Below are 24743 nucleotides of genomic sequence, written 5' to 3'. Positions count from 1 at the left end.
ACAAAGAAAGCAAAGACCACATGGCAAGAGGCTAGAAAAGGATGATGCCTCGTCTCCATCTTGTCTTCAATCCTGCTTCTTACCTCTGGAGGGACTTTGCTACAAACGGAAGCTCTATAGAAAGGACTGAATGCCCCATCCCAGCTGTGGATGTACTCCAGAGACTTGATTTGACCTGCAGTTTATTCCATCACTGCTACAAGCCTGAACCAAGAACTTTCCCATTACTGAATGTAATTGATTTTGTTTAACAATTTTAACTCATGTATATTTCTTTCTTTTTATGAATATATCTTTAGATTTTAGATGCTAAAGGATTTGCAAGAGCATGATTTGTGGGTAAGATATGACTCGTCTATTGACCTGGATCTGGGGCTTGGTCCTTTGAGAGAACCTGTTTTCTTTTACTGGGGTATCGGTTTTCATAACCATTCATCTTCATAAGGAGCGGGGCTGGTGGTGATAGAAGGGAACTGGGATAGCTGAGGGAATTGGTTCTATGATGTCCAATTAGCCAGTGGGGTAAAACCAAAGTCCTCTCTGCATGGCTGCTGTGACGTGCTTTAATAGTAAAGGGCACCCAGCCTCGGGCTGTGACTGCCCTGCTCCAAGCAATTTGTCCTGAATTGATACTCTCAGCAGCGTCCTGCCAGAGGCTGCATCGTTACAGGGGTTGTCTGGGATTACAGCTGGGAAGTCTCCGAAGCTCAGGATGCGCTTCCTCAGCTAGGGGAAGTACGTAACCCACACACCTCCAGGGTGTGGTGGGGCGTCCCAGCTAGTGGCACCGGGATCACTTAGAGGGAGAGATAAAATGAGTCTTTTCTACAGTCTTAGCTAGCAGCCAGGTGGCTTTCAGTTCATGCTGTGGAGGCCCACGCACTAAACTCCTGAGTTCCCAGTTCGATCCCACCCACCGACAAGTCACTGACCCAGATCTGTCAGCATAACAGACACAGCTGCCATCTGAAGAAGAGAGTTGCCTTGTCATACCCGGCTGCAAAGAGGTGCCAAGCAGTGAGCTGACACCGTTCAGAGCTTCCTGTGACAAACTGCAAACTTTGGACAATAGTGAGGTGGCAGGAAGTGTGGTCCTCAGAGTGGCCTGGGTTAGAGCCCATAGGAGGCCCTGGGCTCCCCCGCCATCTGCTGTGTCCTTCCACCCTGAAGGACCGAAATCCTGACCGCTAGGCAACATCCCCAAGAGTGAAGGCCATCATGAGGCATCAGTCTTTGAAAATTTGCAGAGGATGCAGGAGCAGAAAGGGGAGAGAGGAATGAAGATGGCTCTTGGGAAGAGGGAGGGAGCCTTATGGGAATTTCTTGTTTACCGCCATCAACCCAATGATCAGATCATTGATGCCTAGAATCTTCCCTGACATGTTGTAATTGATTGGATCTAGGTTTTAAAAAAGTTACCACATTTGCAGATGGAGAAATGTCAGCGAGTTGAGTGGAAGGCCATTGCAAGCTCAGGTAATTAGGCAACATGGCTTATGCCCCATCTAACAAGCTCCTTAAACAATAGCTCCCAATTTTCATTTACATTCTTCTGTTTAGTGTTTTTCTCCACAACACTTTCACTAATCATTTTGGTCAGCTTTGGAAAGTTAACCCTTTCAGTGCACCAAATATAAATATTGCTGGTGGGGACTGCCCTCTATTGGTCATAAGAACGGCCATACTGGATCAGACCAATGGTCCAGCCAGCCCAGAATCCTATCCTCCCACAGTGGCTAATGCCAGGTGCCCCCGAGGGAATCGACAGAACAGGGAATCATCAAGCGATCCATCCCGTCGCCCATTCCCAGCTTCCGGCAAACAGAGGCTGGGGACACTTCAAGAGCATGGTTTTGTATCCCTGCCCATCCTGGCTAATAGCCAATGATGGACCCGTCCTCCATCAACTTATCTAGTTCTTTGGTGGACCCTGTTATAGTCTTGGCCCTCACAGCATCCTCTGGCAAAGTTTCCCCAGGTTGACTGTGTGTTGGGTGAAGAAATACTTCCTTTGGTTTGTTTTAAACCTGCTGCCTATTCATTTCATCGGGTGACCCCAGTTCTTGGGTTATGAGGAGTAAATAGCACTTCCCTACAGATCCAGACTAACACGGCTACCCCTCTGATACTTCCTTATTTACTTTCTCCAAACCCGCCATCATTTTATAGACCTCTATCCTAGCCCCCCCTTAGTCATCTCTTTTCCAAGCTGAAAACTCCCCTCAGTCTTACTAATCTCACCTCACATGGAAGCTGTTCCACACCCCAATCATTTTGGTTGCCCTTTTCTGTATCTTTCCCAATTCCGATATCTTTTTGAGATGGGGGACCAGCTCCAGTATTCAAGATGTGGGCTTACCACAGATTTATAGACAGGCAATATTATATTTCTGTCTCGCTAGCCATCCCTTTCCTAATGACTTCCCAACATTGTGTTGGCTTTTTCGACTGCCAATGCACATTGAGTGGATGTTTTCAGAGAAGTATCCACAGTGACTCCAAGATCTCTTTCTTAAGTTGTAAGAGCTAATTTAGACCCCATCAGTTTAGATGTAGAATTGGGATCATGTTTTCCCATGTGCATTACTTTGCATTGATCCACATTGAATTTCATCTGCCTTTTTGCTGCCCAGTCACTCCGTTTGGTGAGATCCCTTTGTCACACTTGGCACTCTCTTTTGGACGTAACTAACTTGAGTTGGTTTGTATCATCTGCAAATGTTGCCACCTCACTGTTTACCTCTTTTTCTAGATCACTTAGGACTATGTTGAACAGTGCTGGTCCCAGTACAGACCCCAGGGGGACACCACTATTTACCTCTCTCCATTCTGAAAATCAGACCCTTTCGTTCTTGTCTTTGAACCAGTTACCTATCCCAGAGAGGACCTTCCATCTTATCCCATTTTGCTTCAGAGCCTTTGGGGAGAGACCTTCTCAAAGGTTTTCTGAAAATCTAAGTATACTATATCCACGGGATCACCTTTATCCACATGCTTGTTGACTCCCTCGTAGAATTATAGTAGATTCGTGAGGCATGATTTTCCTTTACAAAAACCATGTTCATTTTTCCCCAATGTAAGCGGAGGCAGACTCACCTGGCGGCACCTCCTGCTGGTCGCCTTGGGAATTAGCTCTCCAGCCGTCAGAGCACCCTCTGCAGGCCGGTGATCCACCTTACCGCAGCTGGCCCCCTGTCCCTCCCAGGACCCCGGTGCCCCTTTTATCCTGGCAGTACCCCCTGGCAGTACCCCCACAGTGCTGGGTCTCCCCCTCCCAGAGGAACCCCCACCCACTATCCCCACTTCACCTCAGTCTTGGCTACTGCCCAGTCTCCATCCAGCCCCCGTGCACTGGGGCAGACTGCAGTATGAGCCACTCATCACAGGCAAAGGGGTTTGGACCTGCTGCCTCTGCTTCCCCCTGGGCTGCCCCCTTGCAGCCCTGCACCTATTCAGCCTATAGTCAGGCCTGCAGCCTGGGGCTTTCCAGGCCAGAGCTCCCAGCTCCTCCGGCCCTTCCCCAGCCCTGCTCCCACTCTAGGTGTCTTGCTTGGGTCCCTGCAGCCAGGCCCTTCTCTCACTACCAGCAGAGGGAGACTGACTGGGCTCCTGGCTCACAGCCTCTTATAGGGGCCAGCTGGGCCTGACTGGGGCATGGCCACAGCTGAGCCCGCTTCCCCCAATCAGCCCAGGCTCCTTGCCCCAGCCCCAGCCCTCTCCTGGGCTGCTTCAAGCCCCGCAGGGCAGGAGCAGGTAACCACCCGCTACACCCAGCAAATTCTGTTCACCGATGGGTCTCATCATTGGGCTCTACAATTCCACCCAATGTGCCTGGTACTGACGTTCGGCTCAGTGGCCTGTAATTACCAGCTGTGTCTCTGGAGCCTTTTTCATACACTGCTCCAGCCAGGGACTAAAGGCCGCCCCAGACTTTCCCTTTCTCCCTTCTGGGAAATCAAGTTCAAGTTCTACAAGCAGCTAAAGAAGCCTCAACCCTGCATCTGAATTAATGTCACATTTCTCACTGCCCGACACAAACAAATGTCATTTCAATCCCAGGTGAGTCCACTTCAGTCATTCCTCAGCCCCATTCCTTCACCCTCCTGCCTTAGCTTAGGGCATTGCACCACCCTGTGGGCATTTCATGTCCCTCCTCAGTTTCACATACAGACACAATTTCTTTTGCTGTTCAATGAACAGCAAAACCTTTCTGTGTCTCTAGTCTGAGCCAGGGCATTCAACTCCATTGAAACCTTCTCTCCTGCAATGGCAACGGCCAGACAGAGGGGACGTGGCCATCTTCAGCCCTGAGAGTGAGATATTCACTCTCCTCTTTCTTCAAGCTGCTGTTGTTAGTCCATAAAACATGTACCATGGAATAAAAAGCTGCATTTACTCCAGGGTGAGGAAAGAAAGGAGCCACCAACTCCCCGAAAAATCTCTGTGCCCCAGAGAGAACCTGCCCCTGCTATTGGAATCACTGATGTGCTTCAGCTACAATGGGGAAAGCATCTGCTCTCATGGGGGTATAGCTCAGTGGTAGAGTGTTTGACTGCAGATCAAGTGGTCCTTGCTTCAAATCCAAGTGCCCTCTAATAAGCCTCTCCTTATTCTTTTATTTTTTTAAAAAAAGGGAAAACATTTTGATTTCCATTCTCCATTATAGCAAAGTATCCTGTGGCACCTTATAGACTAACAGACGTTTTGGAGCATGAGCTTTCGTGGGTGAATACCCACTTCGTCAGATGCAAGTAGTGGAAATTTCCAGGATTACTACTTGCATCCGACGAAGTGGGGATTCACCCACGAAAGCTCATGCTCCAAAATGTCTGATAGTCTATAAGGCGCCACAGGATTCTTTGCTGCTTTTACAGATCCAGACTAACACGGCTACCCCTCTGATACTATTCTCCATTATGTTCAGGAGCTCCACTATACGGGGATGCTTGAAATGAATGTAAACACTCAACATTTCACTGTCCAAATGCATAAAAACCTAGCACACCTGTCCATCAGCTGAAATCAGTTCCAATATCTGTGTCTAGTTTATGTTTTTGTCAATTAAACAAAGGGATCATATGAATGTACATTTGCAGATCCCTCCTCTCCAGGGCTGTGCTGTGCAGAAGAACAAGAACCACATCCAGTTGGGGTTCAGGAGTCTGATGAGCAAAGGCCACTTGGTGCGGGCTAAAGTCACCAGCACTTTGGCTCCTTCCCATTCAACCAGCAGCTGGGCCCCCAGGACAAGGCATGAGAAGAAGACAGTGGCTCTGAGCAGGAAAATAGCCACCAAGAAGCTGGCTAAAGCTGTCAAGTTCCTCAGGAAGGTCACCATGCCCATGTCTAGAATGTACTGTCTGCAGCGGGGACCAAAAAGGCAGAGAAAAGCCCTCAAAAGTTCTAAGCTGCCAAGCCCCAGGTTGTAGCCTGATTTGTGGTGGGTTAGTAGGGTCGGTGGAATTTATCCATTTAATTTGATAATTATTTTTAAATTAATTAGTAATAATAATAATTAATGGATATTAATAATATGGGTATGGCTTGCCAATGTGTACGATTAGAAGATAAAGTTTGTTCTGAATTAGGCTTTACAGAGTTTATAAAAGGAGCTTTGGGGTATATGACAGGAACTTACACTGAGACAGAAATAGTCATCAAGACCTTTTATTAAAATCAATGAAACAATAAGTAAATGTAAAAATGTTCAAACAGTTTGAGATTACAAAGTTACAAAATATTACAGTTTTTTAAGAGATATATTTATGATAATACACTGTTATAACCTCACTTTGTGCAGTAGCACTTTGGGTGTTGTTCACACTTTTGATAAAGGAAGTTAACTTTAACCCTATATAAACTAGGTGCTTTTTAAAAGGTAAAGCAGAAACTAGATTCCTTTATACTTACAGCTTTGAAAAGAAATAATACCACGGCCTATCAATAGTTAACAGCCTTCGTAGATGGGTAGCATCGATGCGTAGATGGGGTTGAGGCGATGGGTAAACAGGAACAGATAGATGGGTGTATCGCCTGCCTAATGGTAATTTGTTTTACCTTTTATAGAGCATTATTTGGAAATCTTTCCTCCTATGCTCAAATTTTGTTTTCCCCTCACGGAAATGTTAGGGTACACCTGCCTTATAGGCTAACATGTGTGTGCGTATGAGTGACAGATATGTACACATTTGTGGTGTACTTGTTAGATTTGTGGGCAAAAATCCCTATTTCCACCCTTTACTGTTATTGGTTCAGTTAAAGGTCTTCAGACGTCTACGTAGGTAATTTGTCTTATTATTACTTTTCTGAGTAAGGGTCTTAAAGGTTGCCTTCAACGTCACAGGATGTCTGACCTGGATGTCTGGAGGTATCTTGCATTTCAGCTATTGCAAATCTATAAATCTATAAGCCTATTACATACTTAAATTTATCAAAAAGACATTTTATACAGACCAACAAATTAATCCTCAAGGCTACAAGGTGATCAAAATCCTACCTAAAATCAAGACAGGAGTAAGGCTAATGTCATCTCCAAAGCCAGGGCTAAGAAGGTAACACTGAGAAAGAAGTGGAGAGATTTCCATTGGGATGACTCCTGCTCCCCTAATGGCTCTTTTATGAATCACCATGGACCACCCGGAGAGTTCAAAGTCCTGCAGGACAAACAGCCCCATGGACAGTATAATGAAGTGGTGGCAGTGGGGGGAAGTGTTTCTCTTTCAGAGGGGAAGTGCTGTGTTTTGTGTAACACCTGCCAGGTGAGTGATGCACTGACAGGGCAGCTGCCCATGAGCTCATTCTCTTTGATCTGCTTCTGCTGTTACTTCAGAGCCAGCACTACTGGGAATGTGTCCCTGTCACTTCACCAGCTGTAGAACAGGCTCTGTCTGCATCCCAGCTCTGATTAATCCCACTTTTTAATGTATTCCTACTGCAATACTTTCCCAGTTCTCTGCCTCATTCAAACATTCCGGTCAGAGACTGACTATGGGGAGGGATGGACTAATTGTGTGACATTCGGTAAGTTGCCATCGTATGTGATTGAAACCTCTGCTGGAGGTGGGCAGGAGTCTGTTACACACATAAAATAGTTAAGTTTTACTAAACTACTGCTACACATTCAAACCTTTCTGTACACACACAACAGAAATTGGTGCTCTGAGAAATGGCAACTTTCCTTTAACACAGACCATTGTTTTCTGTACTTTCAGAGGCATTGAAATAGAAGCACATTGCCTTTAAACAGCTGTGTAGTGAGGCAGTGTGGCTCCCCTCCACCCCAGAGGAAGAGCCCAGCCGGAGGCCAGAGTGGGCGGAGCTAGGGAGCTCTGAACCCGCCCCCAAAGCATCAGGCGGCGACCTGGAACTATAAAGGCCGACCCTCAGAGCTCAGTCAGGCCCCAGCGGCCGGAGACAGCAGACGTCCCCAGGGGAGCTCGAGACTGGGAGGCTCCAGCTGCCCCAGGCAGCCACCCAGACTGGCCAGAGCTCCCCCGTGCCCGCTACCCGGAGGAGTTGCTGGACCTGCCACCCAGCCCCGGCCGCGACGAGCCCATGCTCCTGGGCCCTGCAGAGGCCAATGTCTGGATCCAGGTAGCTCCCGAGGGGGTGTACGGAAGTAGCCCGGGGGCAGCCGACCCCAATCTGGCTGCAGCAGTACCGGCGCCTATGTCGGTGTGTTGCGGCCAGGATCCCCACTGACTAAGCAGCGGATCGTCAGCCGCTGCTAGGGCCCCGGGCTGGGACGCAGTGGAGTGGGAGGGCCTGCGTCCCCCCTGCCACCCCATTTCTTGTGTACAAGCTGCTATTTCATGATCAGCAGCACAGCCTCTGGAAATTTACCACCCATAGAGCTGATTGTTTCTAACTGCAGGGTTAGCCAGACCATTCAGTAACATTATCGCTCTGTTCACAAAGCCTTTGGTTAGTGACAAATCATGAGACTTATCCCTTTCTGCTGTAATTCCACTGACTCCAGTGTTCTCTTTCCCCAGTTCTGGCTCCAAGAAAATAAACAAATTAAAACAACCTTCAGAACTAACATGCTGTGGGAAAGTGGAAATGTTGATAGCTCAAATAATTCAGTTTCTTCTGTGTCTTGTGTGTGTCTATCTGCTTTGTGTGTGTGTGAGCAGTGGGGCTTTTTGTTTGCTCCTGGCAGGTGCAACCCTGTCAGATTTGTCTGTGGGGAAGGGCCAGAGAAAACAGACATCCTGGCCTTCTAGTTTGGGGTTAGGCAAAGGAATAACAACCCTGTCCCATAACAAACAAAATATGTTACAGAAACAGTGGTAGGAACAGTGCTAGAGAAACTGGTAAATAATCACAGTGCCCAGGCTTAAAGTAATCGGAAACACAGAACTAAAAAGCAAAGCTCAGGGGATATTTGGGGTTTATTCTCTGAGCTTAGCCATGTGCTATAGCACAGGGAGTACTTTGGGAAGTCTCCCATCCCACAACGGGGGAAAGGAAAAGGATTCTTAAGTTCTAGCATGGATTGAAGGAGGATGGTGATGGGGAATAAGGGAATCCCTCTGACTTACCCTAACCATGTCTGTAGTTACAGCGGGTGAAATGACGTTTTTCCTTATCCCTGCCGTGTTCCTGCTCTTTGTTATAGTTCAATATATTTTAAGTGCGGAATGTTGTACTCAAAGTACTATACAGGATCTTTTCAGGGGGATTAAGGCAAAACGCCACATTTATTAGTAATACAGGTGTCAATTAATACTCTGATATGCATATGAGATATATATCACAGTCATGCATTCACAAACACACGCCGTCTTGCTGTTGTTACCAACTAGTTGCTCCCCTTAACTGCACTGGCCAGGTGAGTTAGATGGGGGAGGGATGGAGCAGGGCTTCTGCCGATCCGGATCGATGCTCCGATGGTGACAAGACGAGACCCAGGGTCCTTCTGCAAGACACCTCACATTTATAGCAGCTTCCCCCTTATGCAAATCTAGACCAGATTCAAAATCTGGGTCTGTGTCCATTGGTCTGTGTCCGTTGGTCTTTGTGCTGCTTTTCTCTGGGTGTTGTCCCAATGCTACTCAAAGAGGGTGTTTTCTAAAGAAGGTGCTTGCTTCTAATCCCTGAGGCTGTCAATATGTCTGCTCTTCTTTATTGGGCCCACTTGACAAGTTGTATTGTCCTTTGCTCTGGCTCCCATTCCCTCTCCAACTGTTGTAGCTGTCTGGAGGTGGGTGTCTTCCCAGCCTCACTCATTCACACCTCATTCAGTCAATAGGGCAATTGATTACAGAGTGGGGGGAAGATCTTATTCTACTTTTAGCAAAAAGGCACATGTTTCTTTTACTTTAACTATACTATCCTTAGGGGCTATAATATTTGATACAAAGTTTTCTACCAATTTTCTATATAGGGATCTAATACAAAGTTGTACGAAAATAGAGAGGCACAATGCCAAGTCATATGAAATACAAAATAACATCATGCAAGATGCAATGTCATAAAGATACTTAATATAGAAAGACACTTAATACAAAATAACACAATGCAAGGTCATAAAGATTTATAGAGATAGTTAATACAGAGATTTCTCTACATGGACAATTAGGATTACTAATAGAATAATGATGGGATGGAAAATTATATTTAGGACTGCTGACCAGGTGGGTGACCAACCTTTAAACACATCGTACCAGTGGTGGATACTGAATTGTTTTGCCTTTTTAGCCACCCTGAGTATTTCTCCTCCCTCATGGAGGATAGCCAAACTTCTGGTTTGGATTTTTTTCTCAAGTGGATTTTGTTAGTTCAGTAATTTGTTTGTTATGCTAGGGCACAGGTGATCTGTTGTAAACAAACCAAACAATGATAACTAGGTGAATATAACTAAAACCATTACAATTGACTAAACACCAGATATAACCTAAACACAAATCCAAACAATTATAGTTATAATAATTGGGAATACAATAAAACTATAACCATTACAATAATTGGGTACATTGACACATAAGATGAGGCCCAAGTTTGATGCTGCAATAGCCATCAAACAATAAAAGTTACTGAGGTCAGGACCTCCTTAAGACTTAAGAGGTTTTTGGGGACCTGAAAGATGGGGCCCTACAATTATGGGCCAAGGTTTTACAGGTTATGGGGGCCCAAGAACTTCCCTTTAGGACTTGGAGAAGTAGAACCAGAGTGCAGAGAGGAAAGTGTGGAATTAACAATACAAATGTATTAATAACAAAAATTAACAACAAAATGACTATTAGAGAACCTAACAAAAAATAAACCTGGTGCACTGGGGACCAAAGTCTTTTGGACACAACTGGTGATTGATAAGTTGGATGGACATGGGGGAAGTAGAGAGAGGAAAAGACATTTGCTCTGTCTAGTATAGTATATATATATATTTTTTTTCTGGACCCGATGCTAGTACAAGACACCACTAGAGACAGACACAGAACATGCAACAGAGAACATGCAACACAGAAAACTGAACACAGACTTTGTTGCAACACTATAACCATGGTATTTTATAACTTTTCAGCTGGTACCAGCTCTTCTGATGTTCTGGTTTTAGAGCCTGAAAGATAGAAGCTTAGAAATAAATTAGTACAGTGCTTCCACACGGTAGACCCTGCTTAGTCTCTGCCACTGTGTGTATGGTACTTGGGGCTGCACAAATGCTAATTAAGTGGTGCAAAAAAAAATCATTTTAAAATTCCCAGCCACTTTGCCATGGCATTCTGGCCCTGGGAGGAGGAATCTACACAAATATTCCCCTTCCCACTCTCCAGAGGGGTCCCAAAAATCTGCCCCTTCTGGGGTCTTAAATGTTTTGGGTTTTCTGATGTTACTGCTGCTGTAAGATATGAGAGTGCTGTTTTAACTCTCTGTACCCAACCTTAAGGGCACTTAACTGGGTTTGGGTACTACATACATTTTTATTTCTCTGCTTTTGCAGCAGAGGCTTGTAAATCTTGATGCAGTTTTTTGTTTTTACATTTTCCCAACAGTTGTGAACAACCAACCACAACAACAAAAAAACCTGATAAATATTAAGCACTATAACCCCTAATTCCTGAAAGAGCAGCTTACAATGGTTGTTTCACATATTTTCTTCCCATGTTTCCCGGGGGTCCCAAGCCTCTTTTTCCCAATGTGCCATTACTTTCCAATTTTCTACCCCTTTTTCCAGTTGGGATAGTTTTTCTTTTAGAGATATTTTCTCCTCTTTACAGGCTGCTAGGCGGAGGTAGCTGTCATTACAAGCCTCCCACAGCAGCCAGATCCCTGCAGCATCTCTGTCTGCTGCATTTGGGGGTTTACATATGAGGATATATTGGGCCAATCTATCCTCTAGGTCTGAAATTGTATGGACATCAGCTAACACTTGATCAGACCAAGGGCTGTGTTCAAATTTTTGCAAAATTTGTTCAAAGGGGGTAACATCTTTTACAAACGCCAATTTTTCAGTCCCCTCTCTGGGAGCCTTCTTAAAAGACTGCTTATCTTTAAACATTTTCTAGTATGCCCAACCTCCTATTGGGATTACAACAGTGATGCTTATCCTCTTCGCCTGGAGCAAGAAATTTAATTCTTCTCCCTTCTTTTCTACTGCCGGCACTCTACGACCGGGGGAGCGAGAAAGCTACTTCTCCTCCTCTCTATACCCTGCCTCCTACCACCGGGGGTGTGCACACCTTAATGATCAATCCAGGGCTGCCCAGAGGATTCCGGGGGCCCGGGGTCTTCGGCGGCGGGGGGCCCTTCCGTTCCAGGACCCGCCGCCAAAGTGCCCCGAAGACCCGCGGCGGGAGCCCCCCGCCGCCGAATTACCGCCGAAGCGGGACCCGCCGCCGAAGCGCAGCCCGGTCTTCGGCGGTAATTCGGTGGCGGGGGGGGTCCCCGCCGCGGGCCTTCGGGGCACTTCGGCGGCGGGTCCCGGAACAGAAGGGGCCCCCCGCCGCCGAAGACCGGGCTGCGCTTCGGCGGCAGCAGGTCCCGCTTCCCTGCCCCGGCCCCGGCCTCTTATCCCCCCCGCCCCTTACCCGAGCGCGTCTCCGGCGGGGCCTGAGCTCCGTCCCGCTCAGAGCCGCGTGGTGAGGGGGCGGGGCTGGGAGCTCCACGCCCAGCGGAGGCAGCTGCCCCGCCCCCTTCCCACGCCGCTCTGAGCGGGGCGGGGCTCTGGCCCCATTGGAGCTCCCAGCCCCGCCCCCTCACCACGCGGCTCGGATCGGGGCGGGGCTCAGGGGCTCGGCCGGAGACTCGGCTCCAAGAGAGGGGCGGAGGCGGGAGCCTCCGCTCTTCTCTTGGGGGCCCCTGCGGAGCCCGGGGGCCGGGGCAAATTGCCCCCTTTGCCCCCCCCCTCTGGGCGGCCCTGGATCAATCACTTTTCAATACTTTTAATACACAATATCAAAGTTTTTCTTTACTCAATAAATGCTCATGGAACCTTTCCCCCTTTCGCAATTCTCCACCAAAATGTTGTACTCAAAGTACTATACAGGATCTTTTCAGGGAGATTAAGGCAAAACGCCACATTTATTAGTAATACAGGTATCAATTAATACTCTATGATATGCATATGAGATATATATCACAGTCATGCATTCACACACACACACACTCTGTCTTGCTGTTGTTACCAACTAGTTGCTCCCCTTAACTGCACGGGCCAGGTGAGTTAGATGGGGGAGGGATGGAGCCGGGCTTCTGCCAATCCAGAGCAATGCTCCGATGGTGACAAGACGAGACCCGGGGTCCTTCTGCAAGACACCTCACATTTATAGCAGCTTCCCTCTTATGCAAATCTAGACCAGATTCAAAATCTGGGTCTGTGTCCATTGGTCTGTGTCCGTTGGTCTTTGTGCTGCTTTTCTCTGGGTGTTGTCCCAATGCTACTCAAAGAGGGTGTTTTCTAAAGAAGGTGCTTGCTTCTAATCCCCGAGGCCGTCAATATGTCTGCCCTTCTTTGTTGGGCCCACTTGACAAGTTGTATTGTCCTTTGCTCTGGCTCCCATTCCCTCTCCAACTGTTGTAGCTGTCTGGAGGTGGGTGTCTTCCAAGCCTCACTCATTCACACCTCATTCAGTCAATAGGGCAATTGATTACAGAGTGGGGGGAAGATCTTATTCTACTTCTAGCAAACAGGCACATGTTTCTTTTACTTTAACTATACTATCCTTAGGGGCTATAACATTTGATACAAAGTTTTCTACCAATTTTCTATATAGGGATCTAATACAAAGTTGTATGAAAATAAGAGAGGCACAATCCCAAGTCATATGAAATACAAAATAACATCATGCAAGATGCAATGTCATAAAGATACTTAATACAAAATAACACAATGCAACGTCATAAAGATTTATAGAGATAGTTAATACAGAGATTTCTCTATACACACACACACACACACACACACCTACCTCTCCTAACGTTGGGAGGGGCACAGGAGAAAGGACAAAAGAAGCAAGAGACGAAGAGAAAGGAGGGAGGGAGAGATGGAGGAAAAGGTGAAACAAAAACAACAAACCCTAATGTCCCCAGTGATTCTAAGGGACAAAATCCCAGATGCACAATAAACTTCTGCCTCCTTAAGCTCGTGTTTTCCATGCCTAGAATTCGACTGTCAGCAGATGGATCAGACTGAACAGGTTTCAAACCTCCAGGAGGCTCTTACCTTCTAAACAGGGATGGCTGTTTTCTAGTAAAATCACCGAAAGGGAAGGAGAAAACTCGAAAGAGGTTCCTGCTGGCACTCACGTCCGTGAACCCGAATACTCTCTCAGTCCTCAGAGAGAGACCTGGAGAAGGAGACTTGCTGAAGCAAAGCCACAAGGGTCTCTGAGGTTTCCCTGGCCCCTCGCCCCTGTCCTGCCTGGCTGATGTCAGCATCTCTCTGTGCGGTCACCACCTCCCCACCACCTTTGACCAATAGGCTGAGGTCCTGCAAAAGGCCTTTGTGATGTCACTGCCACAACCCTCCCTTGATGGGCTAATGTCCTGCCCCTGGCCAGGCCCTTTGCAGGTTTGAGCTAGTCCCTGTGGATCACCCCACTCAAGGAGCGTTCGTTCTACGCAGCAAGCCGGCTAGACAGGGAAACATCAGACGCTGCTCCCAATGCTACACTCAGTTTTTCAGAAATTAGTCGACTTTACGTCCAGAAGAGACCATTAGAGCATCTAATCTAACCCCCTGCATATCACAGGCCTCCTGTATGACACAATAGCAGGTGAGGGAGGGGGTCTGAGGAGGCGAGTGGTGGGCAGTGGCGAAGGGGCGGGTGAGCCGGCGGCATGGAAGGGGGGGGCTGAGGAGGCGAGTGGGAGGGGCTGGTGAGCCGGCAGCAGGGGATTGAGGAGACGAGCTATGAGTCAGTGGCTGACCTGGTCTGCTGATCTGGTCCGGCTCCCAGCCCCTCTCCAAGGGTTGCAGCTGTCTGGGGGTGCTGCCTTCCTCAGTCCCACCTCATTCACTCCACAGGGCAACTGATTACAAAGTGGGGGGAAGATCTTATTCTACTTCTAGCAAAAAGACATTTTCCTTTTACCTTAATTATACTACCTTAGAGGCCCGCTATAACATATTACCAAGGTTCAATGCCACCGTTTTGGCAGGACGGTGCTAGGGAAGGAGGGTTTGTTTCCACGGGGCGGGCGGAACTTGGCGGGGGATTGTTTTGGGGAGGGGCTCAGCGGTGCTGGGGGGTGGTGTTCGGTGAGGCCGGGGGGGCTTCATCCCTCAGGTGTTTTCTTTGGAGTAATTTTGCCCTCGCCGCTTTACGAGTTGTGCAGGCCTGGACTAAACCACAGCCTCAGGACTCAGCATTCAAGTATCCTGCAGTCTGAACTTCACATCTGATACATTCCCTCATTGGCTGCCATTGTTTGGCCAGCAGGGAAGTGCTTCTTGTGCAACAAGGCAGCCTGATTGGGACCCGTAGGCACGGAATGGCTCTGAAGGAATCAGCTGTTTCTCTCTGTGCTTTGGATCCAAATGGTAAAAGACAGTTGTGCCCAATTTAATCATGGCGTTCTTTAGGAGTGTGATCAATGCCACTTAACTAGGGAGCAGCATTCTAAAAACAGTTTACCTGGGCCACAGGTCACCATAGCTTCCATCTCTGGGGTGAAAATCAACCACTAGTACCTGCAATTTCTACCTGAGTTCTTGTCAAATCTTTGACTTTCCTTGGATTAATTTTAAACGTCTCTGGCGTAGAATTCTTCACCAACCGCACAACAGATCAGTAGCGACAGTGAGGTACAACTCCCCCAAATATGCCCTTTTATTTATTTAATCTGGTGGCACAGATTAAAATTAGGGACTAAATTCAGGTGCGACTTAGAATCCCTGTAAGACAACAAATGTCAGGTCTCTATTAAAAATAGGTATCTTTCTGCAGCTATAGCACATTCAACAGGGATTTCATTTTCTACACATTTGCAGCATCTCCCATGGGTGAGCTGAAGAGAAAAGTCACTTCCATTTTTCCCAACTCTGCCTAGATAGGGATTGTATTTCCCAAACAATAGGCAACATGCAGCTAATGAGGAAGGAGATCTCTTCAGGAGTCACTCCCTGCACAACGGCTTTGGGAGCCCAATGCATGGGCACTTTGTTTAGTTATAAGTTATTTACGAGGGAATCCTCTTCCCAGCCCTTTAGAAAAAATACTGACCTAACCAACTGCACAACAGGGGGGGATCGGGATGGTGATGGGGAATAAGGGAATCCCTCTTATTTACCCCATCTTCTTCTGTTGTTACAGAGGGTGAAATGACATTTTCCCCTATCCCTGCCCTGTTCCTGCTCTTTGTTATAGTTCAATATATTTTAAGTGAGAAAAATGGTAGTAAAAATATCTGCTCTGCAGCAGAACCTGAACCAACATCAGAGCAACTGGGAGTGAAACAACTTCTTCCCCAAGAGTGAACTCGATGACTAACAATGGCTTTGAAATGGGGGAACAGTATAACCGTGATGCTCAGGGTTTGTTTAGACTAGGGAAAGTGATGGAGTTTAGGTCAGGTCAAGGGGGAAGCTAATGGCAACCCCTGCACCTGGGCTGCATCTGCACAACAACTATAATTGTCTTGTTACACCAAGATCACTAACTTGAGCAGCCAACACCATATACAGTCCTAGTGGATGGAAGGCACAGGTAGCTTTAGCCTCAGTGTAGCTTGTTGGGATCAAACCTCTCTCCCCACCTGGAGCTGACGAACATTCCTGGCAGGAGGGAAACACACTCATTTGACTCAAAGGAAAGGAGTTGATAGAAAAGATCACAGGACTGACCCCAAAGAAGGATGAGCTCCAAAAGGCAGAAGCAGGCAACTGATGTGGTGGAGCTGAGACACCACGGTGAAGATGGTACAAAAATCACTGTGTGGGAATTAGCAAATGTGATTTAAAAAACAAAAACAAAAAACCTTTCTCCAGCCCTAGTCAAGGGATTTAAAACAGTTCTCTCTCATGTGGATTTTCTGATGTGTAATAAGGTTTGAGCTCTGTTTGAAGCTTTTCCCACAGTCAGGGCACGTGTAGGGAGTCTCCCCTGTGTGGATTCTCTGATGTACGATAAGGTGAGAGCTCCGCCCGAAGCTTTTCCCGCACTCAGAGCATGTGTAGGGCGTCTCCCCTGTGTGGATTCTCTGATGTGCGATAAGGGTAGAGCGCTGATTGAAGCTTTTCCTGCACTCAGAGCACGTGTAGGGCGTCTCCCCAGTGTGGATTCTCTGATGTCTGATAAGGATAGAGCTCTCCCTGAAGCTTTTCCCGCACTCAGAGCACGTGTAGGGCGTCTCCCCAGTGTGGATTCTCTGATGTCTGATAAGGATAGAGCTCTCCCTGAAGCTTTTCCCGCACTCAGAGCACGTGTAGGGCGTCTCCCCTGTGTGGATTCTCTGATGTGTAATAAGGTTTGAGCGTTGATTGAAGCTTTTCCCGCACTCAGAACACGTGTAGGGCGTCTCCCCTGTGTGGATTCTCTTATGTCTGATAAGGAGAGCGCTCTCCCTGAAGCTTTTCCCGCACTCAGAGCACGTGTAGGGCGTCTCCCCTGTGTGGATTCTCTGATGTGTAATAAGGTTTGAGCGTCGATTGAAGCTTTTCTCGCACTCAGCGCACGTGTAGGGCATCTCCCCTGTGTGGATTCTCTCATGTCTGATAAGGTGAGAGCTCCGCCCGAAGCTTTTCCCGCACTCAGCGCACGTGTAGGGCGTCTCCCCTGTGTGGATTCTCTCATGTCTGATAAGGTGAGAGCTCCGCCCGAAGCTTTTCCCGCACTCAGAGCACGTGTAGGGCGTCTCCCCAGTGTGGCTTCTCTGATGTGTGATAAGATTTGAGCTCCGCTTGAAGCTTTTCCCGCACTCATGGCACATGTAGCGTCTCTCTTCCAAGTTGATTCTGTTGCGTGGAATAAGGTCTGAGTGGCTACTGTAGTTTTCCTCTGGCCTCTGCTGAGTCTCACAGGCTTTTGTGTTTTCTGGGAGTGCACTACTCCTGGAAACATTCCCTTTGGATCTTCCTGATAACATCCAATGTGGATCTACTTGCACAGTGTCTTCCTGCTGGGGTTTCTCCTCCTCGTTCTCACTCACCAGCCCATCGCTGGATGGGAGACAGAGAGAATCCAGACATAGGTCACTCCCTGTGCCTGAGAAAAAGGAAATGTCAGAGAGAGGAATGGAAACCAAAATATATCTGGGAGAGATCAAACCTATCAGGTGCTGAATTTCCCCAAACCCTTCCACAGAGAAGAGAGGAAGGGATCAGTTCTGGGTCCTCATTGCACCATAACTCTCGGGGAAAGTGAGATCAGGGAGGGACCTGCTGCCAGTTGTCAGTCAGAATAGGAGGAAAGCCATGACTGACATCTGCCATAATGATTCCACATCTGCAGGGAACAATCCTGAACTTGAAGAGCTCATGGGGTCTTTGTAGGGCATCCCAAATGTTTCCTGCATTCTTAAGCAGTTGTTGAGTTGTTGAACCAATTCCTCACCTGCAAAGGAAGCTCTCGGGACCACTTCTTTCTCAGAGCCCTGGAGGTCCGGGACCCACGGCTCTTCCCCTCGTTCCAGCTGCGAGATCACATCAGGTTTGGAAACTGGAAACCCTACTGCAGGCAAAGAAAACGAGGGAGGTCAGTGGAATTTGTGGGATACTTGTCACAAAGAATATTCCATAGTTTTAACCCCATCTCATTTTTAGACAGTAACATCTGTAGCTCTCAGGATTCATCTGCTTGCCTGCATCAATATCTCTTTTCTTATAAGTACAGTATTGTGATAGGTTTATTAATTCATATTAAAAAAATATTTGGCTGTAATGCAAGAAACCTACAGGCCAAAAACCTGCACTTTAAGCTAAAGCAAAGTTAGCATAGCTACATCCTGTGCCCTTTTACCCAGAAAAGGAACTGTTTTTCCTATACCCAAACAAAGTGCCTACGCTTAGGTCTAAGACCCTTTACCTAGACCAACAGACAATGAAGAATAGCAAAGGGGATTTTTCAAAGTTGCACTCACAGACTCAACAAGTACCCCACAAGTGCGCAGATACCTGCCATCCATACGCACATACATACTAGCCTATGGAGTAAGCGTACCCTAACATTTCTATGGGGGAAGACTGAAATTTGGGCATAAGAGGAAGGATTTCCGGCATTTATTTCTATAAAAAGAGGTAACCTACCTCACGATGGTATCCCCACCCCCACCTCGACCTCCTCCTCCTTTTCTACACTTCACCATCTTCAACTACGTATTCATGCTATCCATCTACGACAGCTATTAACCAGTAATACGCTGCACTTATTTTCTTTTCAAACCTTAAGTTCAAAAGGGACTCGGCTAAGCTTGGTCTCTCTAAACTTTATTTTAATTTGTGTATCAGATTATTTAGTTGACCTAAAAAGTAAATTCCAAAGTAGATTTGACAGCTCTTTGCATTAGTTTCCCTTGCAAGAGCTGTGAAACCAGAACCGCCAGAGGCGAGGCCAACAGCAGTTTATCAAAACAGGGTGTGAATATTAACCAAAGCTTGCAGCACATAATATTGTATCATCATATGTATCTCCTGAATAACAGTAATACAATTGTAACTCTGTAATTCTACCTGTTTTACAATTTACTTACTATTTCATTGAGTTTAATAAAGTCTTTATGACTATATCTGTCTCCCTGTGAGCTTCCTGTCATACCCCCGAAGGTCCCTTTATCAATTCTGTGGAACCCGATTCGAAACACGAACTTTTATCTTCTGATTAAACAAATTGGCAAGCCTAAACCCATATTAATTAATATAAATGATTAAGTATTATTAATTAATTAAAATAATTACAATACAAATTAAATTAAGTTGATAAATCAAATCAACATTACTAACACACCCCAAATAAGGCTACGCATCCCAAGGCCATCTTCCTTGGCTCAAAGTGGCAGGAGAGTTACTATTATAACAAATCATATTCATTACCTTAGTGCCTAAGGACCAACTAACAGTGGGTCCCCATTGTGCTAGGCAAAGTGCAAACAAAGAATAGTAGATGGCCCATGCCCTGAAGAATTTACAATCTAAATCAGGGGTAGGCAACCTGCGGCAGCGACCTGATTTTCAGTGGCACTCACACTGCCTGGGTCCTGGCCCCTGGTCGGGGGGGCTCTGCATTTTAAATTAAGCTTCTTAAATATTTTAAAAACCTTATTTACTTTACATACAACAATAGTTTAGTTCTATATTATAGACTTATAGAAAGAGACCTTCTAAAAACATTAATATGTGTTACTGGCACACGGAACCTTAAATTAGAGTGAATAAATGAAGACTCAGCACAGCAGTGCTGAAAGGTTGCCGACCCCGATCTAAATAGACAGGACAGACACAGAATGGGGGAAGGGCTAGAACCCACTGTTAGAATAGAGGTATTCAGTCCTGCCTGTAAAGCCTAGACTTTAAGAACTTAGGGGTATTTTTATCACTTTGTCTTTATACCCCTGTAACTAGCTAATTATCAAAATCTCAGTCTGCCTGTGTAAGGGCCTTCTCTCACTAGGATAGGCTGAGGCCTTGTTCTTAGGCTAAGGCCTTTGGCTAAGCAGCAGGGGCAGCCATAAGCTGGGAAGCGAAGGGTCACATCCTCACATCCCTAACCAGTCACACGGAAATAAGGTGCTATTGGGCTGTTAGGAAGATGATCCTGTCCTGATAGTGCCCATCGCCACCAGATAAAGATACAGATCTTAAGATGGATAAAGAAAACTTAGTTTGATAGCAGCCTGTCTGGCAAGAAATCACTTATCAATGGTTGTGAAACCTTCATTTCTGTACTGTTTTATCTTTATGGCCACCACTTTAACCTTGTTAATCAGTCTGGTTCTCTAATTGTTTCTGTCTGCTGCATAATTATTTTTTCTAGGTGTAAGTTCATTAGGGCAGTGGAATATGCTTGCTTGGAAATAACCCCAATAAACATCGCATTATCTGTGCTTCAGACTTCTGGTCATTTGCTGCTTGCTGTCTGCGTGACAAGAACCAGGGAAGTGGGAGGGTGAAGGGAAAACCCTCTAACAAATGGACATGACCTGATAACCAAGAGGTGAGCCTTTAAGGAAGGTTTTAATACACTTTGGAACAGATCAGGGATTCCCATGAGGACTGAGAGGGAGCGATGGTAAACACGCATTTAGATCCTTTTCTTGTTTGATATCTTTTCCCCATAAAGCTTAACCTCTGGCACTGTCATGGATCCATAGGATCTGTGCAATGCCCTGGCTTTTAAACAGTCCTTGGGAGGTGCCCCTTGAGTGCACTAGACCCCCAAGGGCTCCCACTCTTCCACAAGGACAGGCCACTTAGCTTCAGCACCTGACAACGAGCCACTTCCTCGGTGCCCTTCCTGCACACTCCTCTCCACTTCTTCCCATTACTCTCAGCCAGCAACACCTCCCAGCACCTTGGGAGATTCTTGTGTTCCCTCCTCGTCTCTCACAACCTCGTCCCTCCCTGCTGCTTCTTAGCTCTAACCCTGCACACACCCTCCCCATGTCCTGACACCCCAGAATTATCTACTCCCCTCTTCTCCTCCCTTCCCACAGCTCTGTTCTCCCTTCATCCGTGGGGTCCTGAATGGCAACATTATACGCTCTCCTATCAAAATAGGAGCTCATCTGACTGTCTCACAAGCCAGGCATGAGTCATACACCTATTTACTCAATTTAGAATTCTAAAGGAGGTATATTTTCCTCTTAAAATGAGGAATAGGCATGAAAGCTACAGTTATTAATGTATCCAATAAGGATACATTAAATGCAATTTTAAAAAGACTGACGGCACCATAAAGGCACATGTCCAAAAATGATACTAGTGGGTGGGAGATAAGGCAAAAAAAGCGGGGGCAAGGAAACTTGTTAAAACTTGTATGAGGAATAAAGGTATAAAGTTATTACTACTCAGGTTCTTTAGAGACCCCACAGCTTCTAATAAGCCAGGGGACAGGACTCCTTACCCAGCGAGGTCACCGTCTCATAGTTCTCCTGCATGACATCCCTGTAGAGGGCTCTCTGAGTGGGGTCCAGCAGAGCCCCCTCTCCCCTGGTGAAGTACACAGCCACCTCCTCGAAGGTCACCGGCCCCTGAAAGTGCAAGAGTCCAACACTCAGTACCTGCTGCCCCACTCACAACCCCACTATTCACAGAACAGCAGCACCAGGGAAATGGAAGCTCTGGGAGGCCCATGTTAACAGAGTCCCACCCCACCTTGCCTAGAACAGCCAGGAGGCATCAGAGGGTGGAAAGAGAGAACCTCTGTGTCTCCCAGCTGACAGACGGAGGCAGGGTCTTCACGTTTATCACATAACTACTAGCCAGAGCTTAATATAGGAGATGGGGCTGTCTCTGGACCCTGCTGGTGGCTCCCTGGTAGGAATCCCAACACTCTCCAAATAAAATATATGGAAGAAAGGGGAAGTCAATAGTAAAGAATAGAAGGTCAGAATTGTAGAAAGTTGGCAAGGGAAGCTATCAGAAATCAATGACCAATTAATGAAAATAAGAAGGAAGTTTTTAAAAAGTATATTAAGTACAAAATTAATCCTAACAATGGAAGTGGTAAATTACTACATGGAAATGGCAGAATTATCAAAAATAATGCAGAAGAGGTAAAAGTGTTAAATAAATATTTCTCTCCTGGATTTGGAGAAAAACGGATGATATAAGTCATATAAGACGTTGACGACGACAGTCTTTCCATTCCAACAATAACTCACGAGGATGTTGAACAGCAGCTATTACAGTTAGACATGTTTAAATAAGCAGGTCCAGATAACTTGTATCCCAAGAGTTTTGAAAGCCCTGGTGGAGGAGTGTGGTGGACTTTTAATGGTGATTATAATTAGGACTTGGAACACTGGGGAAATTCCAGAAGACTGGACTAAAGCTAATGCCGTGCCAATATTTTAAAAGTGTAAAAGAGATGACCCAGCTAATTATGAGAGTGTTAGTCTGATACTGGGCAAGATAATGGAGCAGCGAATATGGATTTAATTAATAAAGAATGAAAGGAGGGTAATATAATTAGTACCAATTAACAAAGGTTCAGAGACAACAGATCCAATCAAACTAACTGGATATCCTTATTGCATGAGATCAAAAGTTTGGTTGCAACTAATAGTATTGATGTAATACACCTAAACTTCTGTAAGGCATATGACTTGGTTCAGCACAACATTTTGACTAGAAAAATAGAATGATACAAAATAAACACAACATACATTAAATAGATTAAAAACTATGATTGTAAATGGGGAACCATGCTTGAGTAGATTTCTTTCTAGGGGGTTCCCACAAGGATTGGTTCTTGGCCCTGTGTTATTTAACATTCTTATCAATGACCTGGAAGAGAATATAAAATCATCACTGATAACGTTTGCAGTTGCCACAAAGATCGGGGTTGGTGGTAACTAATGAAGTGTCAGTAGGTTCAGGCTTCAGCACTGGGAGTCTGGGTAGTTTTCACAGCCATGGCTAGAGGGTTATTTCCTGTTCCACAAAGAGGGGAAGTTCCATTCCCAACACCTGTGCCTTGAAATTAGGCCCTGACACTACACCCCACATGCAGCCTAGTGGTATGATTATCAAATGATTAGGACATAATTATGAGGCATTTTGTGCAAGATGCGTCATGTTCAGTGTCATTGGAAAAGTTATGATTTGCTGAATATGATTGTCCTATTTGTGTGCACATATCATGTTCGTATCTGAAGTTATGGATATTGACTCTGTATCTGTATTTCAACTGTGCTTACTCTGGGTAACAGCCACAACAAGCCTTTCAGGTACAACAAAGAAGCCAGACAGTGTTCATGGCTCATCAACAAAGACAATGGACCGTGGAAGAGCTTAGCCTTCCTGTGAATGTTTCAGCCAGCCTATGAGTCACGGCTACTATGACTCAGCAGGACATGCTAGAGCATGTGACCAGACCATTTGACACTAAACTCCATTTTGGTACCTGTATTTTTCCACAAACTGGAATGGGAACTGAGTTTGGAACAAAGGGTTCCTGACATATGGAAAAGCTACATAAGGTGGGGTGTGATGGCATCTCTTGGCCTCATTCCGCACACAAAAGAACTCCTGGAAGCACCTGAGGAACAAAGACTGAACTGGGGGATGTGCTGGTCCCAGGGTAAAGGGATTTCTAGCTTGTGTATGGAAACTTGGGGGACTGCTTCTATCATCAGTCAGGGTGAGAAATTGCTAATTCAAATTCTATCCATCTAGTATGTTAGGCTTTTTTGAGTTTTTGGTTATTTGCTAAGTCATCTGCTTTGATCTGTTTGCCAACACTTATCACTGGGAAATTGGCTGTTGTCTTCTCTCTCTCCTTGAGTGGCTTAGGTAAAGCACTCAGGTAGCTTAGTTGGGTGTATGGCGCCACCTGCTGTCGTGTTGGGTGATAACAGGGCTTGAAGAGGCTGGCTGAATGTCCAGCAAAGCAGTGTGAGAAGGTGTGATGGAGTAGGGGCTGTCTGTGTGGGGGATGGGAGAGCCAGGGATTACTTTAGGTGAGAGACAAGTGCTCAGCCTGTAACCTGAGCCAGGGAGCGGTGTCAACGCCTTTGCCCGGGAAGGTGGACAAAGGAAGGGGCCGGCTGGAGGGAGGGGAGTTTAGTTTTGGTTTTGGGCTGGGTGGTTGGAATTTAGGGGATTAAGCTTCCTGGACCCCAGAGGGGCTTGACTGAGGGGTGCTGGCTGTGCCTCCAAGCTCTGCTGTAACCTGCATTCCTGTTGTCCAATAAACCTTCTGTTTTACTGGCTGGCTGAGAGTCACTGTGAGTCCTAGGAAGAGGGGTGCAGGACCAGACTCTCCCACACTCCGTGACAACTGGTGGTAGCGGTGGGATTTACTGCACCCCCATGGACGGCGCTTCCTGCAGTAAGTGACTGGGGAGCAGTAAAAGAAAGGGACAATTTTAGGGGTAATTAACCCCTGGGAGTGTGTGACCAGAGATAAAGAATTTGCAGTAACAGGGTCCCCCGGGGGATTGCAGCGAGCGGTCCCAGGGGCGGAGGAGTCTGCGGCTCGACCCTGGCAGAGAGGTGGTGACCTCAAGAAGGGCTGGTGCACTAGGGGTCTCCCTGGAAACCGTGGGGAGCGGTGAGCACCCCGGCCTGCGAGTGGCCAGCAGGAAGATGTATGCCAAGCGGCGTAAGTGCGACCTGGTGGAGCTGTGCAAGCAGAGGGGGCTGC

General features: G+C 46.6%; 1 non-coding gene and 1 pseudogene across 1 annotated transcript; one reads left to right on the top strand and one right to left on the bottom strand.

Annotated features, from left to right (window-relative positions):
- Positions 1–24743, bottom strand: part of LOC123356633 — a 584020-nt pseudogene that overhangs the window by 423999 nt on the left and 135278 nt on the right.
- Positions 4523–4594, top strand: TRNAC-GCA. Its single transcript has one exon. It is a non-coding gene; the product is annotated as a tRNA-Cys (tRNA).

The sequence above is a fragment of the Mauremys mutica genome, chromosome 26 (assembly GCF_020497125.1).
Source record: "Mauremys mutica isolate MM-2020 ecotype Southern chromosome 26, ASM2049712v1, whole genome shotgun sequence".
Taxonomy (NCBI): domain Eukaryota; kingdom Metazoa; phylum Chordata; order Testudines; family Geoemydidae; genus Mauremys; species Mauremys mutica.
This window is presented reverse-complemented; position numbering and strand designations above follow the sequence as displayed.